The 19,117-nt window shown below is 33.2% G+C and overlaps 1 pseudogene; it reads right to left on the bottom strand.

Annotated features, from left to right (window-relative positions):
* Positions 1-933: 933 nt before the first annotated feature.
* LOC114734440 (cysteine-rich receptor-like protein kinase 29) lies at positions 934-18,143 on the bottom strand (annotated as a pseudogene).
* Between the last annotated feature and the right edge of the window lie 974 nt (positions 18,144-19,117).

Raw genomic sequence — 19,117 nt, 5'->3', positions numbered from 1 at the left:
TAATAAATAAGCATTATCTTTTTTAAAATATATTTGCTAATTATATATATTAATTAGAACTATTATATGATAAACTTTTAACATATATAACTGTTACAATAACTATTTTGGGGGAAAAATAAATAAATATAAGAGACAAGTGGATTAGGGTTTTATATTTATGATCAAATTTAATAGCAAACCAGTTCTTATATTAAAGAATATAAGTAGCATTTGAGAGATTAATTAAAGCTTAAGCGGACATTTGACCCAAAGTATATAATGATAACAATCCTGATCACCTTGTGTCTTACTCTATATAGTGTGTGTATATATTCCTTCAATTCTTAATGTGAGGACTATATATTTAATTAATTGGAATAGATTGAGAAAATTAAATAATCACTTAATTCTAACAAAATCGACATGATCTCGTTAAAATACCTATATATAATATTAGTTTATACTATATCAATTTATAAGCTAGAGAAATTTATTTAAATAAAAGTGACAAATATGAGAGATAAAATGAGTTAAGATGTTAATATACCATTCAGGGTTGACAAAAACCATTTATGAAAACACAAGTTCATCTTCATTATTAGATTTGAAAATGATTCTATGTAGCAACGTTTTGTTGGTGCTTGAGGTCATTCAAAAAAACTACAATTTAGGTACATATGTATCATCTGAAATAAGGCACATTAATTATTCATAACCTATTAATAGTACAGATTCTTGTAGATCTTATAAAACATTGTTTGGGGAAACAGAAAACGGCGCTGGGCACTAATCTCACACACACACACACACATTAAATTAAAGGGACGTTGGAATTGACGGTCTGATCTGATTAGTGGGATGGAAGCCGTAGTTTTCACTTACAAAGAAATTTCCATGCCACTAAGCAACAAAACCATTAACTAGTCATCTATATAATATGATCTAACGTGGTTATTGTTCTGAAATTGAGAGTTCATTTCTTGAAGCTTCAACTGCTGACTGATCTTCTTGAGACGATGATGAAGATCTAATAACAACATCATCTGGTAAGCCTCCCTGGATATAAAAGGAGGGTTGCAGAGGAATGGGTAGAGAGAATGAATAAGCACTCAACATTGCTACAATAGTGTCCATTGTTGGCCTATCACTTGCCTTCTCTTGAACACACAATAACCCTATTTGGATGCCTCTAAGTATCTCATTTCTTGAAGAACCACCTTCTTCAATCAGCCTGGGGTCTATAATACTTGACAATGTCCCTTTTCTCCACCTTTTCCAAGCCTGCAACACATATTTCATAAATGAACCACACTATATTATTAATTTAAAATACAAAGTAGATCTTATATTTAGGATTGAAAGTAGTAAATTTTTAATATTACATGTGTTATAGGATTGCAATTTAATTTAGTTTAAACTCATAATAGAGGGGCAACTTACTGCGCTTCCTGTATGCTCTAGATCTTCCCAGTCTTCATATTCACTGTTTCTCTTGCCGCTTATAATTTCTAAAATCAGTACTCCAAAACTAAAGATATCCGACTTCATCGAAAATCTTCCATGCTTTGCATATCCTGATGCTATATATCCACTGCATTGTCATATAGTTAAACATCTAATAATTAATGATGACTCTAAATAATGACATATCTACTATAGTTAATTAATCATATGTACTGACTTACTAGGTGCCAACAATATTATCTGTTTTGGCTTGAGTTTGATCCATTACAAATAATCTTGCCATTCCAAAGTCTGATATCTTGGCATTCATCTCTTCATCCAATAATATATTACTTGTTTTGAGGTCACGATGAATAATTTGAATTCAGAATCTTGATGAAGATAAAGAAGACCCCGAGCAATGCGTTCGATGATTTTGTAACGCTTCTCCCAATTCAATTCTGTGGCCTTCATTGGATCTGCATAAACACAAATGTGCTATGATATATCAATTATATTTTTTTAAGAACTATGCTTCTACTCAATCATTGAAGTAATAGGAAAACATAAATAATAGATACGAAGACGAAGTAATCAAGGCTTTTGTTTGGAACAAACTCATAAACAAGTAGCCTTTCTTAGAGAAACCAAGTAGCTTGACTAAATTGCGAGGTTGAAGCTTGGCCATTAATAACACTCCATTCTTGAACTCCATACCACCTTGACCAAATTCCCTACTCAACCTTTTACTGCTATCTCTTGCCCATTATACAACCTACCCTGAAATTATATAAAAAATTTGAATACATCATTCTAAGCTAGAACCTTAAAAAAAAAATCGTTTTTATACAATAAATCTTACCAAGTGAACAGGTCCAAATCCACCTTGTCCAAGCTTATTTGTGTCAGAAAAATCATTTGTTGACCCTCTGATTGTTTCAAAATCCATTTGCAATGAGTCAGCAGCATCCTTAGCTTCGGCTACGTACACATTGATTGGAATACAAATTAATAATGGAGCCATAAAGACGTATTGAAATGGTTTTAATTTAATTAATGACTTTTCCATCTTGAAACTGTAGATAAAAACTGCTGTTAAATTTTTTTTTTTAAAATCTGTTTCGACTTCCTTCTATCTTGCTGGTTTAGACCCAACTTATTTAGTCTATTATATCAAACTCATCTGGACTCAGTTAAGACCTAGCTGCTATAAAGCTGATATATGTTTTGATTATTATTATATGTTATATTCTGTATCAAGAAAATTAAAACGACACCCCAAAAATCAGCACACAACGTAACAAGTTGACTTGCTTTCAATATTCTGAGGCCTCCTGACCTTTAATTTTAAGTAAATTACGACAATAGAGATGAGCACTGCGATTGAGACAAATGGCACAACTATGGCAATAACGATTCGTGATGTATTATTGCTCTTTCCTGCACAAGACCCAAAAAAATATTATTGCATTAATTATTATGTATGCATGATCACATAATTGATCGACCATGTATGCAGAAATAATAGGTTTAATTCATGAAATTTTAAAAAATAAAAATAAAAACTTGGGGAAACCCATATGAAGGCATATCGAAAACCAGAGTAAACTTTGCTCAAGAGTACGGTCTGATTCTGGTTAAAAACGGTTTAATCTGATAATTGAGAATCTTCATTTACCAAATGTCTTTAATTAAACCTTACATTATAGCAATGACACGACAAATATCATTTGACTACGACATCAGATGAGGAAATATATATATGTCAATTTACTTTTCCAAATGAGATTAATTAATGTTGATCTTTTTGTATTCATAAAAATAAACAAATATCTATGATAGAAATATTAAAAAAATAGATAATAAATATAAAAAAACTATTTCTGGTTTTTAACACATATAAGAGCTAGTTTGACATTCAATTTGATTCTAAATATAAGACCATAATCTACTTTATTTTTCATATTTATCTATTTTTTAAAGTAATTCTTGTATTAATTGCACATGTTAAAGGATTTCATCAAATGATAGTTCTAGATACACATAATCAATAAGGATATTCTAGAAAAAAAACACATATTTACTAGTTTCATCCTAATTATAAGATCTCGTTTGTACCTCCGGTCCTAATTATAAGACCGTATTTGTAGATTACAAACGAGGTCTTATAATTAAGGATCAGGGGGTAGTATTACAAATAACTAATAGACTATAAACAAGGTCTTATAATTAGGACTGGGGGTAGTATTACACATAACTAACTTAGACAATACCTATTTATTATCAATAACTAACTTAACAAATTTATTGATCTATTCAAATTAGTCAACCAAAGCGGGAGGTAATATATGTAAATCTCACAAAATCTGTTCCTTTTCTTTTTAATAATAGTTTTCCCTCAAATACATAAATATCACAAGCTAGAATTTCTAATTTTGAGCCAATAGGTTTTAGTCCGATGATATGAAAATTCTCACCTAAATGAGGGCCGTGGGTTTAATTTCGTCTGTAATCTCACACTGCCTTTTACCCTCTCAAATGGAATCTATTCCACACACACACACACGCCATGGTTTCTTATTTCGATAGAGTACTAATATCTAAATTTTTTATTTTAGATACTTTTTCAGACTTATTACCCGATATAAAATAGCAGCCAAAATTTCTACTCATCTATCATGATACTATATGCACTATTAGATAGTGCATGTTCTTTTAAGTTCAAAACAAAAGAAAAAGGAACTTTTTCTGGAATTTGATACCTTGCTTGGACACGGATTGATCAAAGGGAGGAAGGTGGTGGTGGAAATGGCAGCGCCGGCCAAAATGGTGGTGACGCACCGCCGCCAAAGAATTTGTAACTCTCATACCTAACATTGTAACTGGGCGTTGCCACTCTACCACCTGTCTGTCCATCACAACATTTAGGAATTTGATTGATCGCCCAATCCTAAATATAAGACGGGGAGGACAATGTCATCATGAGGAGGTTTCATTATATTGTCAAATTCTATACATTCGTAAAAATGTTATACCCCATCCTGTATTTAAAACTCTCTCTGATCCTAAATATAAAATCCATTTTGTAGTGCAATTTAAACTACAAAATGGGACTTATATTTAGGACAGAGGAGTACTACTATAAAATTAGTTGACTAATTTGAATAAATTAAAAAAATTAGTTAAGTTAGTTATTTCTAATGAATAGGTATTATCTTTCCTAAAATATCCTTGGTAATCATGTGATAAAACTTTTAACATGTACAACCATTACAAGGACTATCATAGAAAAAAATGAATAACTATAAGAGAAAAAATAGATTAGGATCTTATATTTAGAATCAAATTTAATAGCAAACTAGCTCTTATATTAAATATCAGTATTTAAGAAATTAATTAAAGCTTAATCCAACATTTGACCCAAAGTATATGACCATAACAATCCTGATTGCAACACCTAACTTACTCAATACTAATAGGATCATTTTAATGTCTGTGAATCACTAACACCAGGTTTCTGACCTGGGAAAAGACAGGGAAATTTTTTTCCCTTAACATTGGAATCCGTCAATCAACATTTCAAACCTTTAGAATAATTGAAGAGTGATTCACACTCAACCCTACATTCAACTTAATCTATTATCACCTAGAATGATTTCATACTGTGCAATCTCATACTATTATGTTGAAAATATAGTAACCATCTTGGTTAACAGTACATACTTGCACCTGGCAGTGCTCTCCTCATTATGGAGGATACAAAATAATATTTACATAAAGCAAGTAAAGTTACTTGCCCATGTGACATATACAATAGTACAAATATTAACTTATCAAAATATTCTACTTCAGAAGTACATAACATAGCAGGCATCTCCGTTCTTCAACTAGCTCACCTTCTTTTTAAACAACCTCCTTGTCCATCGAGCTACTAGCCTTCACTGTTCATCATGAATGGGAGGGTGAGATTCTAAAGAATCCCCGTAGTAGTAGTTTCCATCAAACACATATGCAGGTTACATAAGCATGCAAAACAAGCCATATGGAATATAACCTTGCAAGCTATGCATAAAAAGCATTTAAGTGCAATGACACATAGTTAGATTGATTAGCTGAATGCGCAATCAACGACACATAAGGCCAGACATACAATGGCTCGTAAGACAACATAAATAATGGCTCATAAGGCCGCGCTTGTAATGGCACATAAGGCCGCGCAATAATGGCTCATAAGGCCCCATATCTTTCAGCTGCACGTGATCACGGCTATTAACTCATGCAAGGAATTAAGGATTACATGTTCTCATGCTTTTTGAATAGCAATATGGCACAAACAGACATGCAAAATCATACATAAATGTAAGGTAGGAAAGAACTACTACCTGGTCTGCTTCCCTCCAAACCAAACCTTACCATTCTCCTTTCTTTCTGCTTCTTGGTGGGCTTGAGCAGATATTAAAACCTATCATATTTGTAAGGATAGATCAATACTTGATCCAACTATAATTCATAATTAAATAACTCTTGAAATCCCAAATCTTCTTCAATCTCTACCCTCACTTAGTAGTTGGTCATCCTGGACAATTTTTCTTATTTGAACTATTATCTTTGGAACGCTTCCTTCCTTATCTCAACTCATAGTATTACTTTACTTAGTAACTAGCTATTGAAATAAATCCTAAATTCAATCATTTAATCTCTAAGCGTCCCATAGCCTTAGCAACATTCTCAATGACTTATTAACACCTCAATTCCTAGCTATCATTAGCTCTCTAATGCTCAATACTTCCCAATCTAGAACTTCTAGATTTCTATATATCTCCAATCAATACACACATGTAACAAACATATAAATATACTACCTCCGGTCCTAATTATAAGACCCAGTTGACTAATTTGAGGAGATTAGGAAGTAAGTTAAGTTAGTTATTTGTAATAAATAAGTATTGTCATTCCTAAAATATCTTGCTACTAAGTATATTGGCTAAAACTATTATTATTAGAAGGACTATTTTGGAAAAAAATACATAAATATGAGAGACAAAATGGATTAGGGTCTTATAATAGGACCAAACAAAAAGTCAAACAGGGTCTTATATTAAGAACGGAGGTAGTATTAATTATGTTTAATCACCCCTTCCATTAAAACTCGCGGCCTAACCTCCTCCTGGAAAACAATTCCATATTCAATATTTTCCATCCCCAACTTCCACGGTCAGCACACACAACAATCAAGTTTATATATATTCACTTATATAACACCCAAAATTCTCACTTCAAACGGCCACAAATAAACTATTAAAATTTCCAAATTATAATTATATAACCCAATGGCCATTCATCTATTAAGACCACATTTAAACATTCTTTAAATCATTATCCTATTGCTTCAAACCTTTGTACCCCTTTATTTCACGTCTGGAAAATTTCCAGATTTACTATAACTACATGTTCTAATTCAAGTCCAATTCCCCATGTTCTTAGCTACCTTTATAATTCTCACATTTAACAAACTTAATTTAGACCTTGTAATTCCTTATTAACTCCGGGCAATCTAACTCCATCATTGACTTAAGGCATTCAAATTTAATTCAATGATCCAAAATCATTGCTCAACATCTAGAATATTAAAGAATGTTCTCTTCATAACACATTGCCCTGCATATACTTGTATCCCTCAAACTTCCAAGTTCAAGAATAATTCCTACTTATTATTTAACCATCTGAAATTAGTGTACAGCTCTTGAAAACATGGAATACTCATTTTCAAATCATTTCCAGCTTCCTCAATATGAACCTCATGGCCTTACACCCACACACACACACTCTTATACTCTCTAAACCACTTCTACATTTATCATTTGCAAATATCATTGCCTAACCCAAAACTGAAATCATATTTAAATCATTGATAAGCAAGACTCCCTATATAATCTATTTGGACTTCAATGTACCTCCTCCAATTCGGCAAACTCCACCTTAGTTTAGGACAATTTTGTGCCTTATTCTGGAATTTTCCAGATTTAAAACCAATCTTTTAATCATCATTTCATAGTCCTTAATTATGACTTAAGAATCTAATGTAGCTGCTTGACCTTGGAAGCAACAATAAGCAACTGTATTCAAATTTTCCAGCTTTAATTCCACACTAAAACCATCACGTTGAAGTTTCTTACTTATGATATGACTAGCTGAAATCATTATATAATAACAGCAATATTATTCGAATTCTAGGAGCATCAAACAACGAACACCCTTTATGTTTAAAATCTGGATTTCTCAGCCCCCATAACACGCAAATATAAACTCCCTTTCGGCCAAACACAGAACAACAATACCAGAGAACATTCGAACTCCAATCTCCAAGTGTAACCTTATCTATATCTGTGTATGTCTTCATCTTCCTCCCATATTAATTAATATTTACTGCAGCAACTTTTTCTTCTTAAATCACTGAACCAAGCGGACACTTATACACATAGACTCATATATATATATATATATATATATATATAAAATCATGCCTATACTTCCTCCCAATTAACCATTTCAATTTCAATGTTTTCCACTCATACTTCCCACGGCTTTCCCCCGTATACACACACACACATTCACTAATATATATCCAAATAGCTTCGTTCTCTATATATATAACTTAGACACTTTCTAGCCTCCATAAATGTTTCGTACATCAGCACCCATATCTGGATTTTGTTCTTTTTACTGATTTGAAGACATTCACCAAACTATCACACAGCACCATCTAAAGCTCTTATGCATAATATCTGAACTTCCCTTACTATGAACCCGACACTATACAACCAAAACAGGGAACTCCATGTCACTTAATTAAAACAGAGCTTGGGGTTCGAAAACCATCACTTCACAAACCAACATCACATACGGCCTCATATATACATCCGTGTGAATAGTGTAATTTTCCCCCTTTAATTCCACCAGAACCTGAAGCCACCCACATCAGAAAAACAACAACAACAACTATTCAAATTTAACTTGCAGAGGAGATAAGCAACATGCAATACAATATGCTCACTCCATGAACTTAACTCATTATCATCCTAAACTAGCCACTCAACCCCTGTTCGGCCAGCAACAAAACAGAGCAAGAAATCCACATGCAAGCTAAAAATCACACTCCATTATCAGCAATAAACACTACTCTTTCATCATCATTGAGCTTCAGACTTAACCAAGAGTTTCTCTCACTAGAACCCAAACTTCTTTCATCATTTCAAACACACAGCAAACCAAAGAAAGAAGAGTAGGATGATGATCAGAGGGCTCACCTGATTCTGAAACTCCGTTTGCATGCAGGAATCTGGCCACCGATCACTACCTCCGATCACCAACTCCGGTACTGCTTCTCCCGTGCTCTCCCTCTCTCGCTCTCCGACTCTCTCTCTTTTCTTTCGAGTGGCGGAATGAAAAAAATGAGGAGGAAGGGTGTTATCTTATGTTAAACGGTGAGGCAGTACGCGTGTGATGAGGAAGTAAAAAACGAAATGTCCATTTTGCCCTTACACTTAATGCTTTCTTTCATTTTCATCCTTCCTCTATAATTCTGAGATAAATAGATAAACCCAAAAATTATTCCACCATGTTTTATATGGATCTTTCTTTTCCATTAGCTTCTTTGACCCATAAAATAATTTCTCTAAAAATTTTGGGTCAAAAATTAACTCATAACTATTTTTCTTGAATTTTTCAAGAAAATAACTCTTAATTCAGAAATTAATCCTTAACCCATTTAAGGATTTTATACCTCAAATAACTTCTTTACCTCATAAGATAATTTCCCTAAAATTTTCTAGTTAATTAGAAACCTCTAAGTATTTTCTAAGAAGATAACCCATTTTGCTATGAAAATAGCTTTAAAATCATTTAAGCCACTTTTTGGAGAATGAACTTTTCCAAAATATTTCTAAACCTTGAAAATCAATATTCCATAATTTTTCCCAATTGTTATTGAGCTATTAAATAATTTTAATAAATTTTCTCTTTTCTGCTCGTCCTGAGTTAGAAAATTCGGGATGTTACACTGATCCCCTTATGTCTTACTCTATTTAGCATATATACGTTCCTTCAATTCTTAATGTAAGAGCTGTATATTTAATTAATTAGAATATATTAAAAAATTTAAATAAATTACTTAATTCTAACAAAATTGACATGATCTCTTTAAAATACCTGTATATGACATTAGTTTATATTATGTCAAATTATAAGTTAGATAAATTAGTTTGAATAAATATGATAAATATAAGAGATAAAATGAATTAAGATCCTATATATATATATATAGAGAGAGAGAGAGAGAGAGAGGATCAAAACTAACTTCCTAACTACCATTCAGGGGTGACAAAACCATTCATGAAAACACAAGTTCACCTTCGTTATTAGATTCGAAAATGATTGTACGAAGCAACATTTTGTTGGTGCCCGAGATCATTCAAAAAACTACAATTTAGCTACATATATATCATCCGAAATAAGGCACATTAATTATTCATAACCTATGCATAGTACAGATTCTCGTAGATCTTATAAAACGGTGTTCGGGGAGACAGAAAACTGCGCTAGGCGCTAGTCACACGCGTACACACATTAAATTAAAGGGACGTTGGAAATGACGGTCTGATGTTATTAATAGGATGGAATCCGTAATTTTTCACACACAAGAAGCTTCCATACCACTAATTAAGCTGCAAAACCATCAACTAGTCATCTATATAATATGATCTAACGTGGATACTGTTCTGAAATTGAGAGTTCATTTCTTGAAGCTTCAACTGCGGACTGATCTTCTTGAGACGATGATGAAGATGTAATAAAAACATCATCTGGTAAGCCTCCTTGTATATAAAAGGAAGGCTGCAGAGGAATGGGTAGAGAGAATGAATAAGCACTCAACATTGCCACAATAGTGTCCATTGTTGGCCTATCACTTGCCTTCTCTTGAACACACAATAACCCTATTTGGATGCATCTCATTATCTCATTTCTTGAAGAACCACCTTCTTCAATCAGCCTGGGGTCTATAATACTTGACAATGTCCCTTTCTCCAGCTTTTCCAAGCCTGTAACAATATTTCACAAATGAGCCACAGATTATATTAATAAGAATTTGTACTACCTTAGTCTTAAATATAACATCTAATTTATAGTGTAATTTTTCATACAAACTAAATCTTATTTCGACGTAGTAAATTTTTAATATTACACATGCCATGGGATCATGTGTTATGGGATTGCAATTTCATTTATAGTGTAAAGTCACAATAGAGGGGGCAACTTACTGCGCTTCCTATATGCTCTAGATCTTCCCAATCTTCATATTCACTATTTCTCTTGCCGCTTATGATTTCTAAAATCAGTACTCCGAGACTAAAGATATCCGACTTCATTGAAAATCTTCCATGCTTTGCATATTCTGGTGCTATATATCCACTGCATTGTCATGTAATTAAACTTTTCATAATAGTTAAACAATAACATATATATATATATATATATATCTACTGCATAGTTAGCTAATGATATAAACTGACTTACTAGGTGCCAACAATATTATTTGTTTTGGCTTGAGTTTGATCCATTACAAGTAGTCTTGCCATTCCAAAATCCGATATCTTAGCATTCATCTCTTCATCCAAAAGTATATTACTTGTTTTGAGGTCACGATGAATAATTCGAATTCGAGAATTATAGTGTTTTAGAAAAAACATGTTATACTTTTTATAATTAACTAACTTACCTAACTTCTTTAATCTAATCAAATTAGTTAAATAGGTCTTATATTAAGGAGCGGAGGAGTATATATAAATTGATTATTATTATGTGTTATATTCTGTATCAACAAAATTAAAACGACACGTCACCCATAAAAAAATAGAAATTAAAACGACATGCCGGCCTGACCAAAAAAATCAGCACGCAACGTAATATGTTGACTTACTGTCAATATTCTGAGGCCTCCTGACTTTGAATTTTAAGTAAATTACGACAATAGAGATGAGCACTGCGATTGAGACAAATGGCACAACTATGGCAATAACAATTCGTGATGTATTATTGCTCTTTCCTGCACAAGACCCAAAAAAAAAAGTATTATTGCAGTAATTATTATATATGTATGATCACATAATTGATCGATCATGTATGTACAAATACTAGCTTTAATTCATGAAATTTTTAAAAATAGAAATAAAAAACTTGGGGAAACCCATATGAGGGCATATCGAAAACCAGAGCAAACTTTGCTCAAGAGTACGGTCTGATTCCGGTTGAAAACGGGTTAGTCTGATAATTGAGAATTTTAATTTACCAGATAGTCTTTAATTAAACCTTACACTGTAGTACTGATACGATAAATATCATTTGACTACATCAGATGAGCAATATATGTGTGTGTTTCCTTTTCCAAAAGATATTAATTAACGTTGATCTTTTATATTCCTAAAGATAAACAAATATATATGATAGGAATATTACAAGAATAGATCATAAATAACAATATTTATGTAAATCTCACAAAAATCTGTTCTATTTCCTTTTAAATAGTTTTCCCTCAAATACATAAATATTACGAAGCTAGTATTTTGAGACAATCTTATAATCTCAATCCCAGTGCTTTTTCAACTCACTCAAAATGGAATCTATTTCAAACACACACATATACACACACATCATGGTTCCTTATTTTGACAGAGTACCAATATCTAAATTTTTTATTTGTAGATACTTTTTCAGGCCTATTACCCATACAAAGTAAGAGACAGAAATTTGTACTCTTCTAGTTCTTAATATAAAACATAATTATTGAGTTAATTTTGATCCTAAATATAAGACCTATTTCTCATATTTATCAATTTTTCTTAAATTATTTATATGGATTTTCCTTAACCATAATCATATAGAAGTGGAAGAAAGGACATTAAGAAATATGATTATGGTGTTTTAGAAAAAACATGTCATATTTTTTATAATTAACTAGCTTACCTAACTTTCTTAATGTAATTAAATTAGTTAAATAGGTTTTATGTTAGGGAAAATGGCAAATAAAGACCCTTGAATATATAAAATGGCAAAATGGGACCCTGAATTAACAAAATTGCTACCAAAGACCGGGTCCTAAATATGAATTATGAAATGTTGGGCAAAAGTCAAAAATGCCCATCTGCTTGTTTTCTTTTCCAATCTCTTTTCTTCTTCTTTTCCTCTCCCTCTCTTCGTCTATCTCTTTCCTACTCCCTTCTCCTTCTACCCTAACCCCATTTCCTCATCCCCACCCCCATATCTCCCGATTCTCTCTTCTCTCTTCTCTCTCTATCATCTTCTTTGTTCTTGTGTCCGTCTTCTTTATTTCTTCTCCCAAAGCAGGTACCAAGATGAAGGACTAAGATGAAGGGACTAAGATGAAGGATACCAAGACAAACAAGAATCAAGCTCAGCAAAACTTCTACTGGACATTGTCGAAGCCTAGCTCAGGTAAGGAATTGGGTTCCCTTTGGTCATTGAGTTCTGGGTTGAAATTGAAGATAGTTGCGGTGGCGACGGCGGGCACTGCTAGTAGGAAGGAATCGTTCTCATCTTCTGTATCGGATGCTCTCCATATATTGTAGCTTGAGATGAAAGTGTATCATCTTTTGATTCACTCTTTGTTGAATCCATACCCAAAGAGGGAGATTCGAATATTGTCTTCTTTGTTCTGTTCTTCCCCTTGATTCATTGATTGGTTTGTAAGTAGAGAACGAAGCTAAACACAGAGGGTTCCCCTTTAATGTTCTTTGATTTGTTCTTTGAGTTTATGTTCTCTTTATTCATAAATGAATGGCAATGTGTGAGTTCAATGATAAGCTTTATTTTGTTGGGAAGTTTTTGGAGTGTGGACAAACTGAACTTTTATATTCCTTCTATCTTTTGTTTTTAAAAAAATATATAAACAATTGAAGTCAAGGGCAATGCAAAAAGGGTAACGAAGTGGACTAGAAAGCATGAGCTGTGCATTTTTCATCTTGTATGAAAACTTTATCGGAACTTATCATTGGTCTTACTTAACTAGTAATTGGTCTAACTGAACTTGTCATGAATCTTATATCAGAAGTGCCTGCTGTCAAAGAAATCTGCATATTCTTATTTCAACAGAGAAATTTAAAATCGTATGAAAACCTTATCAGAACTTGTCATTGGCTTTACTTAACTTGTCATTGGCCTAACTGAACTTGTCGTGAATCCTATATCAGAAGTGCTTGCTGTCAAAGAAATTTGCAAATTCTCATTTCAACAGAAAAATTTAAAATTGTATGAAAATCTTATCGAAACTTGTCATTGGCTTTACTTAACTTGTTATTGGTCTGGCTGAACTTGTCATGAATCTTATATCAGAAGTGCTTGCTGTCAAAGAAACTGCATATTCTTATTTCACAGAGAAATTTAAAATTGTATGAAAACCTTATCGGAACTTGTCATTGGCTTTACTTAACGTGTCATTAGCCTAACTGAACTTGTCATGAATCTTATATCAGAAGTACTTGCTGTCAAAGAAATCAGCAAATTCTCATTTCAACAAAGAAATTTAAAATCGTATGAAAACCTTATCAAAACTTGTCATTGGCTTTACTTAACGTGTCATTGGCCTAATTGAACTTGTCATGAATCCTATATCAGAAGTACTTGCTGTCAAAGAAATCAGCAAATTCTCATTTCAACAAAGAAATTTAAAATCGTATGAAAACCTTATCAGAACTTGTCATTGGTTTTACGTAACTTGTCATTGGCCAAATTGAATTTGTCATAAATCCTATATCAGAAGTGCTTACTGTCAAATAAATCTGCAAATTCTCATTTTCAACAGAGAAATTTAAAATTATACAAAAACCTTATTGGAACTTGTCATTGGCCTTACTTAACTTGTTATTGGCCTAACTAAATTTGTCATGAATCCTATATCAGAAGTGCTTGCTGTCAAAGAAATCTACAAATTTTTTTTTCAATAGAAAAATTTAAAATTGTATGAAAACCTCATTTAACTTGTCATTGACCTTACTTGACATAATTTAAAATTATGTAGTGGTTATGATACGATTGGATTGATGTTATAATAGTACTTATATTTTGAATGACAATTTTCATAATTGTCAGGTCAATGACAAGTTTATTAAGGCGAATGACAAGTTTAGTAACGTAAACGACAAGTTTTGATAAGCATTTGATAGGAATTTAAGTTTGTCTGTTAAAATGACAATTTCCACAATTATTGGACGAATAACAACTTCAGTAAGGCCAATGACAACTTTAGTAAGTCGAATGACAACTTTTGATAATCTACTCATACAAATTTGAGCTTAAATTGTTAAAATGACAGAATTTTCATATTTCTTTATGAAATGACAAGTTCAGTTAGTCAAATGATAACTTCATTAGGGCAAATGATAACTTCTGATAAACTACTCATACAAATTTGAGATTCTCTATTAAAATAACTGAATTTGCACATTTATTTACGAAATGACAAGTTAAGTAAGGCCAATGACAAGTTCCGATAAGGTTTTCATACAATTTTAAATTTCTCTGCTGAAATAAGAATATGCAGTTTTCTTTGACAGCAAGCACTTCTGATATAAGATTCATGACAAGTTCAGCCAGACCAATAACAAGTTAAGTAAAGCCAATGACAAGTTTCGATAAGATTTTCATACAATTTTAAATTTTTCTGTTGAAATGAGACTTTGCAAATTTCTTTGACAGCAAGCACTTCTGATATAGGATTCACGACAAGTTCAGTTAGGCCAATGACAAGTTAAGTAAAGCCAATGACAAGTTCTGATAAGGTTTTCATACGATTTTAAATTTCTCTGTTGAAATAAGAATATGCAGATTTCTTTGACAGCAGGCACTTCTGATATAAGATTCATGACAAGTTCAGTTAGACCAATTACTAGTTAAGTAAGACCAATGATAAGTTCCGATAAAGTTTTCATACAAGATGAAAATGCACAGCTCATGCTTTCTAGTCCACTTCGTTACCCTTTTTGCATTGCCCTTGACTTCAATTGTTTATATATTTTTTTAAAAACAAAAGATAGAAGGAATATAAAAGTTCAGTTTGTCCACACTCCAAAAACTTCCCAACAAAATAAAGCTTATCATTGAACTCACACATTGCCATTCATTTATGAATAAAGAGAACATAAACTCAAAGAACAAATCAAAGAACATTAAAGGGGAACCCTCTGTGTTTAGCTTCGTTCTCTACTTACAAACCAATCAATGAATCAAGGGGAAGAACAGAACAAAGAAGACAATATTCGAATCTCCCTCTTTGGGTATGGATTCAACAAAGAGTGAATCAAAAGATGATACACTTTCATCTCAAGCTACAATATATGGAGAGCATCCGATACAGAAGATGAGAACGATTCCTTCCTACTAGCAGTGCCCGCCGTCGCCACCGCAACTATCTTCAATTTCAACCCAGAACTCAATGACCAAAGGGAACCCAATTCCTTACCTGAGCTAGGCTTCGACAATGTCCAGTAGAAGTTTTGCTGAGCTTGATTCTTGTTTGTCTTGGTATCCTTCATCTTAGTCCCTTCATCTTAGTCCTTCATCTTGGTACCTGCTTTGGGAGAAGAAATAAAGAAGACGGACACAAGAACAAAGAAGATGATAGAGAGAGAAGAGAGAAGAGAGAATCGGGAGATATGGGGGTGGGGATGAGGAAATGGGGTTAGGGTAGAAGGAGAAGGGAGTAGGAAAGAGATAGACGAAGAGAGGGAGAGGAAAAGAAGAAGAAAAGAGATTGGAAAAGAAAACAAGCAGATGGGCATTTTTGACTTTTGCCCAACATTTCATAATTCATATTTAGGACCCGGTCTTTGGTAGCAATTTTGTTAATTCAGGGTCCCATTTTGCCATTTTATATATTCAAGGGTCTTTATTTGCCATTTTCCCTTTATGTTAAGCACAGGAAGAGTATTAGTTTTTCATGATATTATGCATAGATCGGCTAGTGGATGTTCCTTTAAGTTCAAAACAAAAGAAAAAGGAACTTTTTCTGGAATTTTGATACCTTGCTTGGACACGGGTTGACCAAAGGGAGGATGAGGCGGTAGTGGCAATGGCGGGGCTGGCAAAAGTGGTGACGACGTGCCGCCGCCAAAGAATTTGTAAGTCTCATATCTAACATTGCAACTGGGCGTTGCCACTCTGCCACCTGTCTGCCCATCACAACATTTAGGAATTTGATTGATCGCCCAATTCAAGCAAAGGTTGCAATCGTCGTTGGACAAGTCCGGCGTGCACTGTGCCAGCCCAAATATCGTCTGATTGCTAGGACCGCTCACATTCGCCGCCGCGAACTTCCTCATCGAGTCTCCCGTTGCTGCGGTTACTCTCAAAGAACTCATCAACTGCGCAAGTACGTTCTTGAACTGATCTTTCTGCAACGCGTCGTGAGTGCTCCACAAAGAGAAAGAAGGCGAAGTTTCCATGACGTCGAATATGGATCGGTCGGAGTATCGGAGGAAGCAGAAGTCATGCCAGCCGATTGCCTCCTTCATGTTAGGGCAAACTTGAGGAAGAACAACCCTCGAATCTGAGATACAGCTGCGGCAATCTTGTGCTGAAACGTCTCCTCGGCATAGTGCGATGACGTTGACTTTGCCGGAGTTCTCGCCGGAGGAGAAGTTGTAGAAGCCATAGTCGATTTGCATGTTGAAAGAGATGTTTAACAAGAGGGGTTGGAGGTTGGTTTGGTAGGTACTATTGCTATTAGTTGTGTCGTTTCCACAGAAGGATTTTAGGAAGTTTGGCTGAGCATTAGTGCCAAGATGAGATACTCCTCCGGTCCTAATTATAAGACCCAATTGACTTATTTGGAAAGATTAAGGAAGTAAGTTAAGTTGGTTATTTATAATAAATAAGTGTTGTCATTCCTAAAATATCCTTGCTAATTAAGTATATTGGCTAAAACTATCATTATTAGAAGGATTATCTTTGAAAAAAATATATAAATATAAGAGAGAAAATGGATTGGGTCTTATAATTAGGACCAAAGAAAAAGTCAAATTGGGTCTTATAATAAGGACCGGAGGAGTATTAGGGTTACTAGGACGAGGAGGAGGAGGAAGAGAGAGAAAATTGGCCTTAAACAAACCCTAGCCATTGTAATCGCCTGAGATTTGCCTGGTGTAGTTTCTTCTCACCTCTTTCCATATATATAAATATATATATATATATATATATATGTATATGTATATTATTGTTGAGTATTCTAAGTCTGCAACTCGTGCTGCATACTATTTGGTTTGAGATTTGACCATTTAGGGGGGAAAAAAAGGTTGTGTGTGTGTTATATAGTAGCGTAGCAGCACAGTGCTGCAACAAGTGTATGCCAATATATAAATTAAATTTGACTCTGCATTAAAGTTTTCCCTATATATACCAATCTGGTCAGTCAGATTTACCAATATTGAAATGGGTAATAATAATTATATCAATATAGGAATAGTCTTTAGTCGTGGGTTGGAAACACCATTAGTACCCGCCAGGAAAAAACATGGAAATTTTTCAAATACTTCTATTTAATTTGATCCACAAAGCAGCACCGATGGGAATTGAATCTAGCAGAAAAACTTGTCTCTTAGAATTCAGCGAACTAAAATTTAAATCCTCATTTAAAGAGGTACTCACCACATTATATTTAATATTGGACAATATCCCTTGCCTCCAATATAAAGATATTAAAAAAATATCGTCTCACTCGGGTTTAACATACATGAATGTTTTCACAAAGCTGCCTAGTAAATTGTTGCAATTCTTTTACTTTATTGAACAAAAATTTTGTTGCAAATTAATGTTGGTTAGAGAAAAATCATAATTAGTTCTAGAAGATCATTTATTTAGTTTGGGTCTTTGTTTGCAAATGTAAAATAGAGGAAATAATTGAAACCAGTTCATGTGTCGTTGGGGACATGGGAGTATTTTAACAATACGATTATATCGTTTGCTAAATTGATAGCAACTACCGTAAATTAAGACAACCTGAAGAAACATTTTTCATACATTTAAATAGTATTATGTCATATTCTGCATCAAAAGAACGACGTGGCGGTCTAAATTGTTAAGAAAAAAATAACAGAAAATAATACGTGGCCTTCCTTTTAATTAATAAAATCATGAAAGGGAATGTTGGGGGGGGCCTGGGGGAAGTGAAGGCCTCATTAAAATAATTTCTTAGGGTTTCGAAAATGACCATTTCTGTTGTTCTCAAAAAAAAAAAAATTGACCATTTCTATTGTCGAATTTGAAAATAACCAATTTGACTGGATCAATTAAGTAAGTCAAATTAAGTAACGGATTTTCCATTCTCCAAGTGTCAAGCCTCAAAAGATGACGAGTCCCATTGTCCTCTTGTCAATCGTTGAAGTTGTCATCTAATGGAGAAAATGATTTGTTCAATAGCTTGATTGACTAATATTTATTTCCATGAATAGATCTGTAACTAGAATCCAAATTTTTCCATGTCGTGCCTGTGACCATATTTACCTATTCGACAACTTTTATACATTAATAATAAATATTGTCAAATATTCTTACTCCCTCCGTCCTAATAAGATCCTTTTAACTAAATTGTACAGTTCAAAAAAACAGTTAAAATTAGTTAAAAGCA

Source organism: Neltuma alba, unplaced genomic scaffold (assembly GCF_004799145.2).
Source record: "Neltuma alba isolate B1F8T4 unplaced genomic scaffold, ASM479914v2 tig00013101_pilon, whole genome shotgun sequence".
Classification (NCBI taxonomy): domain Eukaryota; kingdom Viridiplantae; phylum Streptophyta; class Magnoliopsida; order Fabales; family Fabaceae; genus Neltuma; species Neltuma alba.
This window is presented reverse-complemented; position numbering and strand designations above follow the sequence as displayed.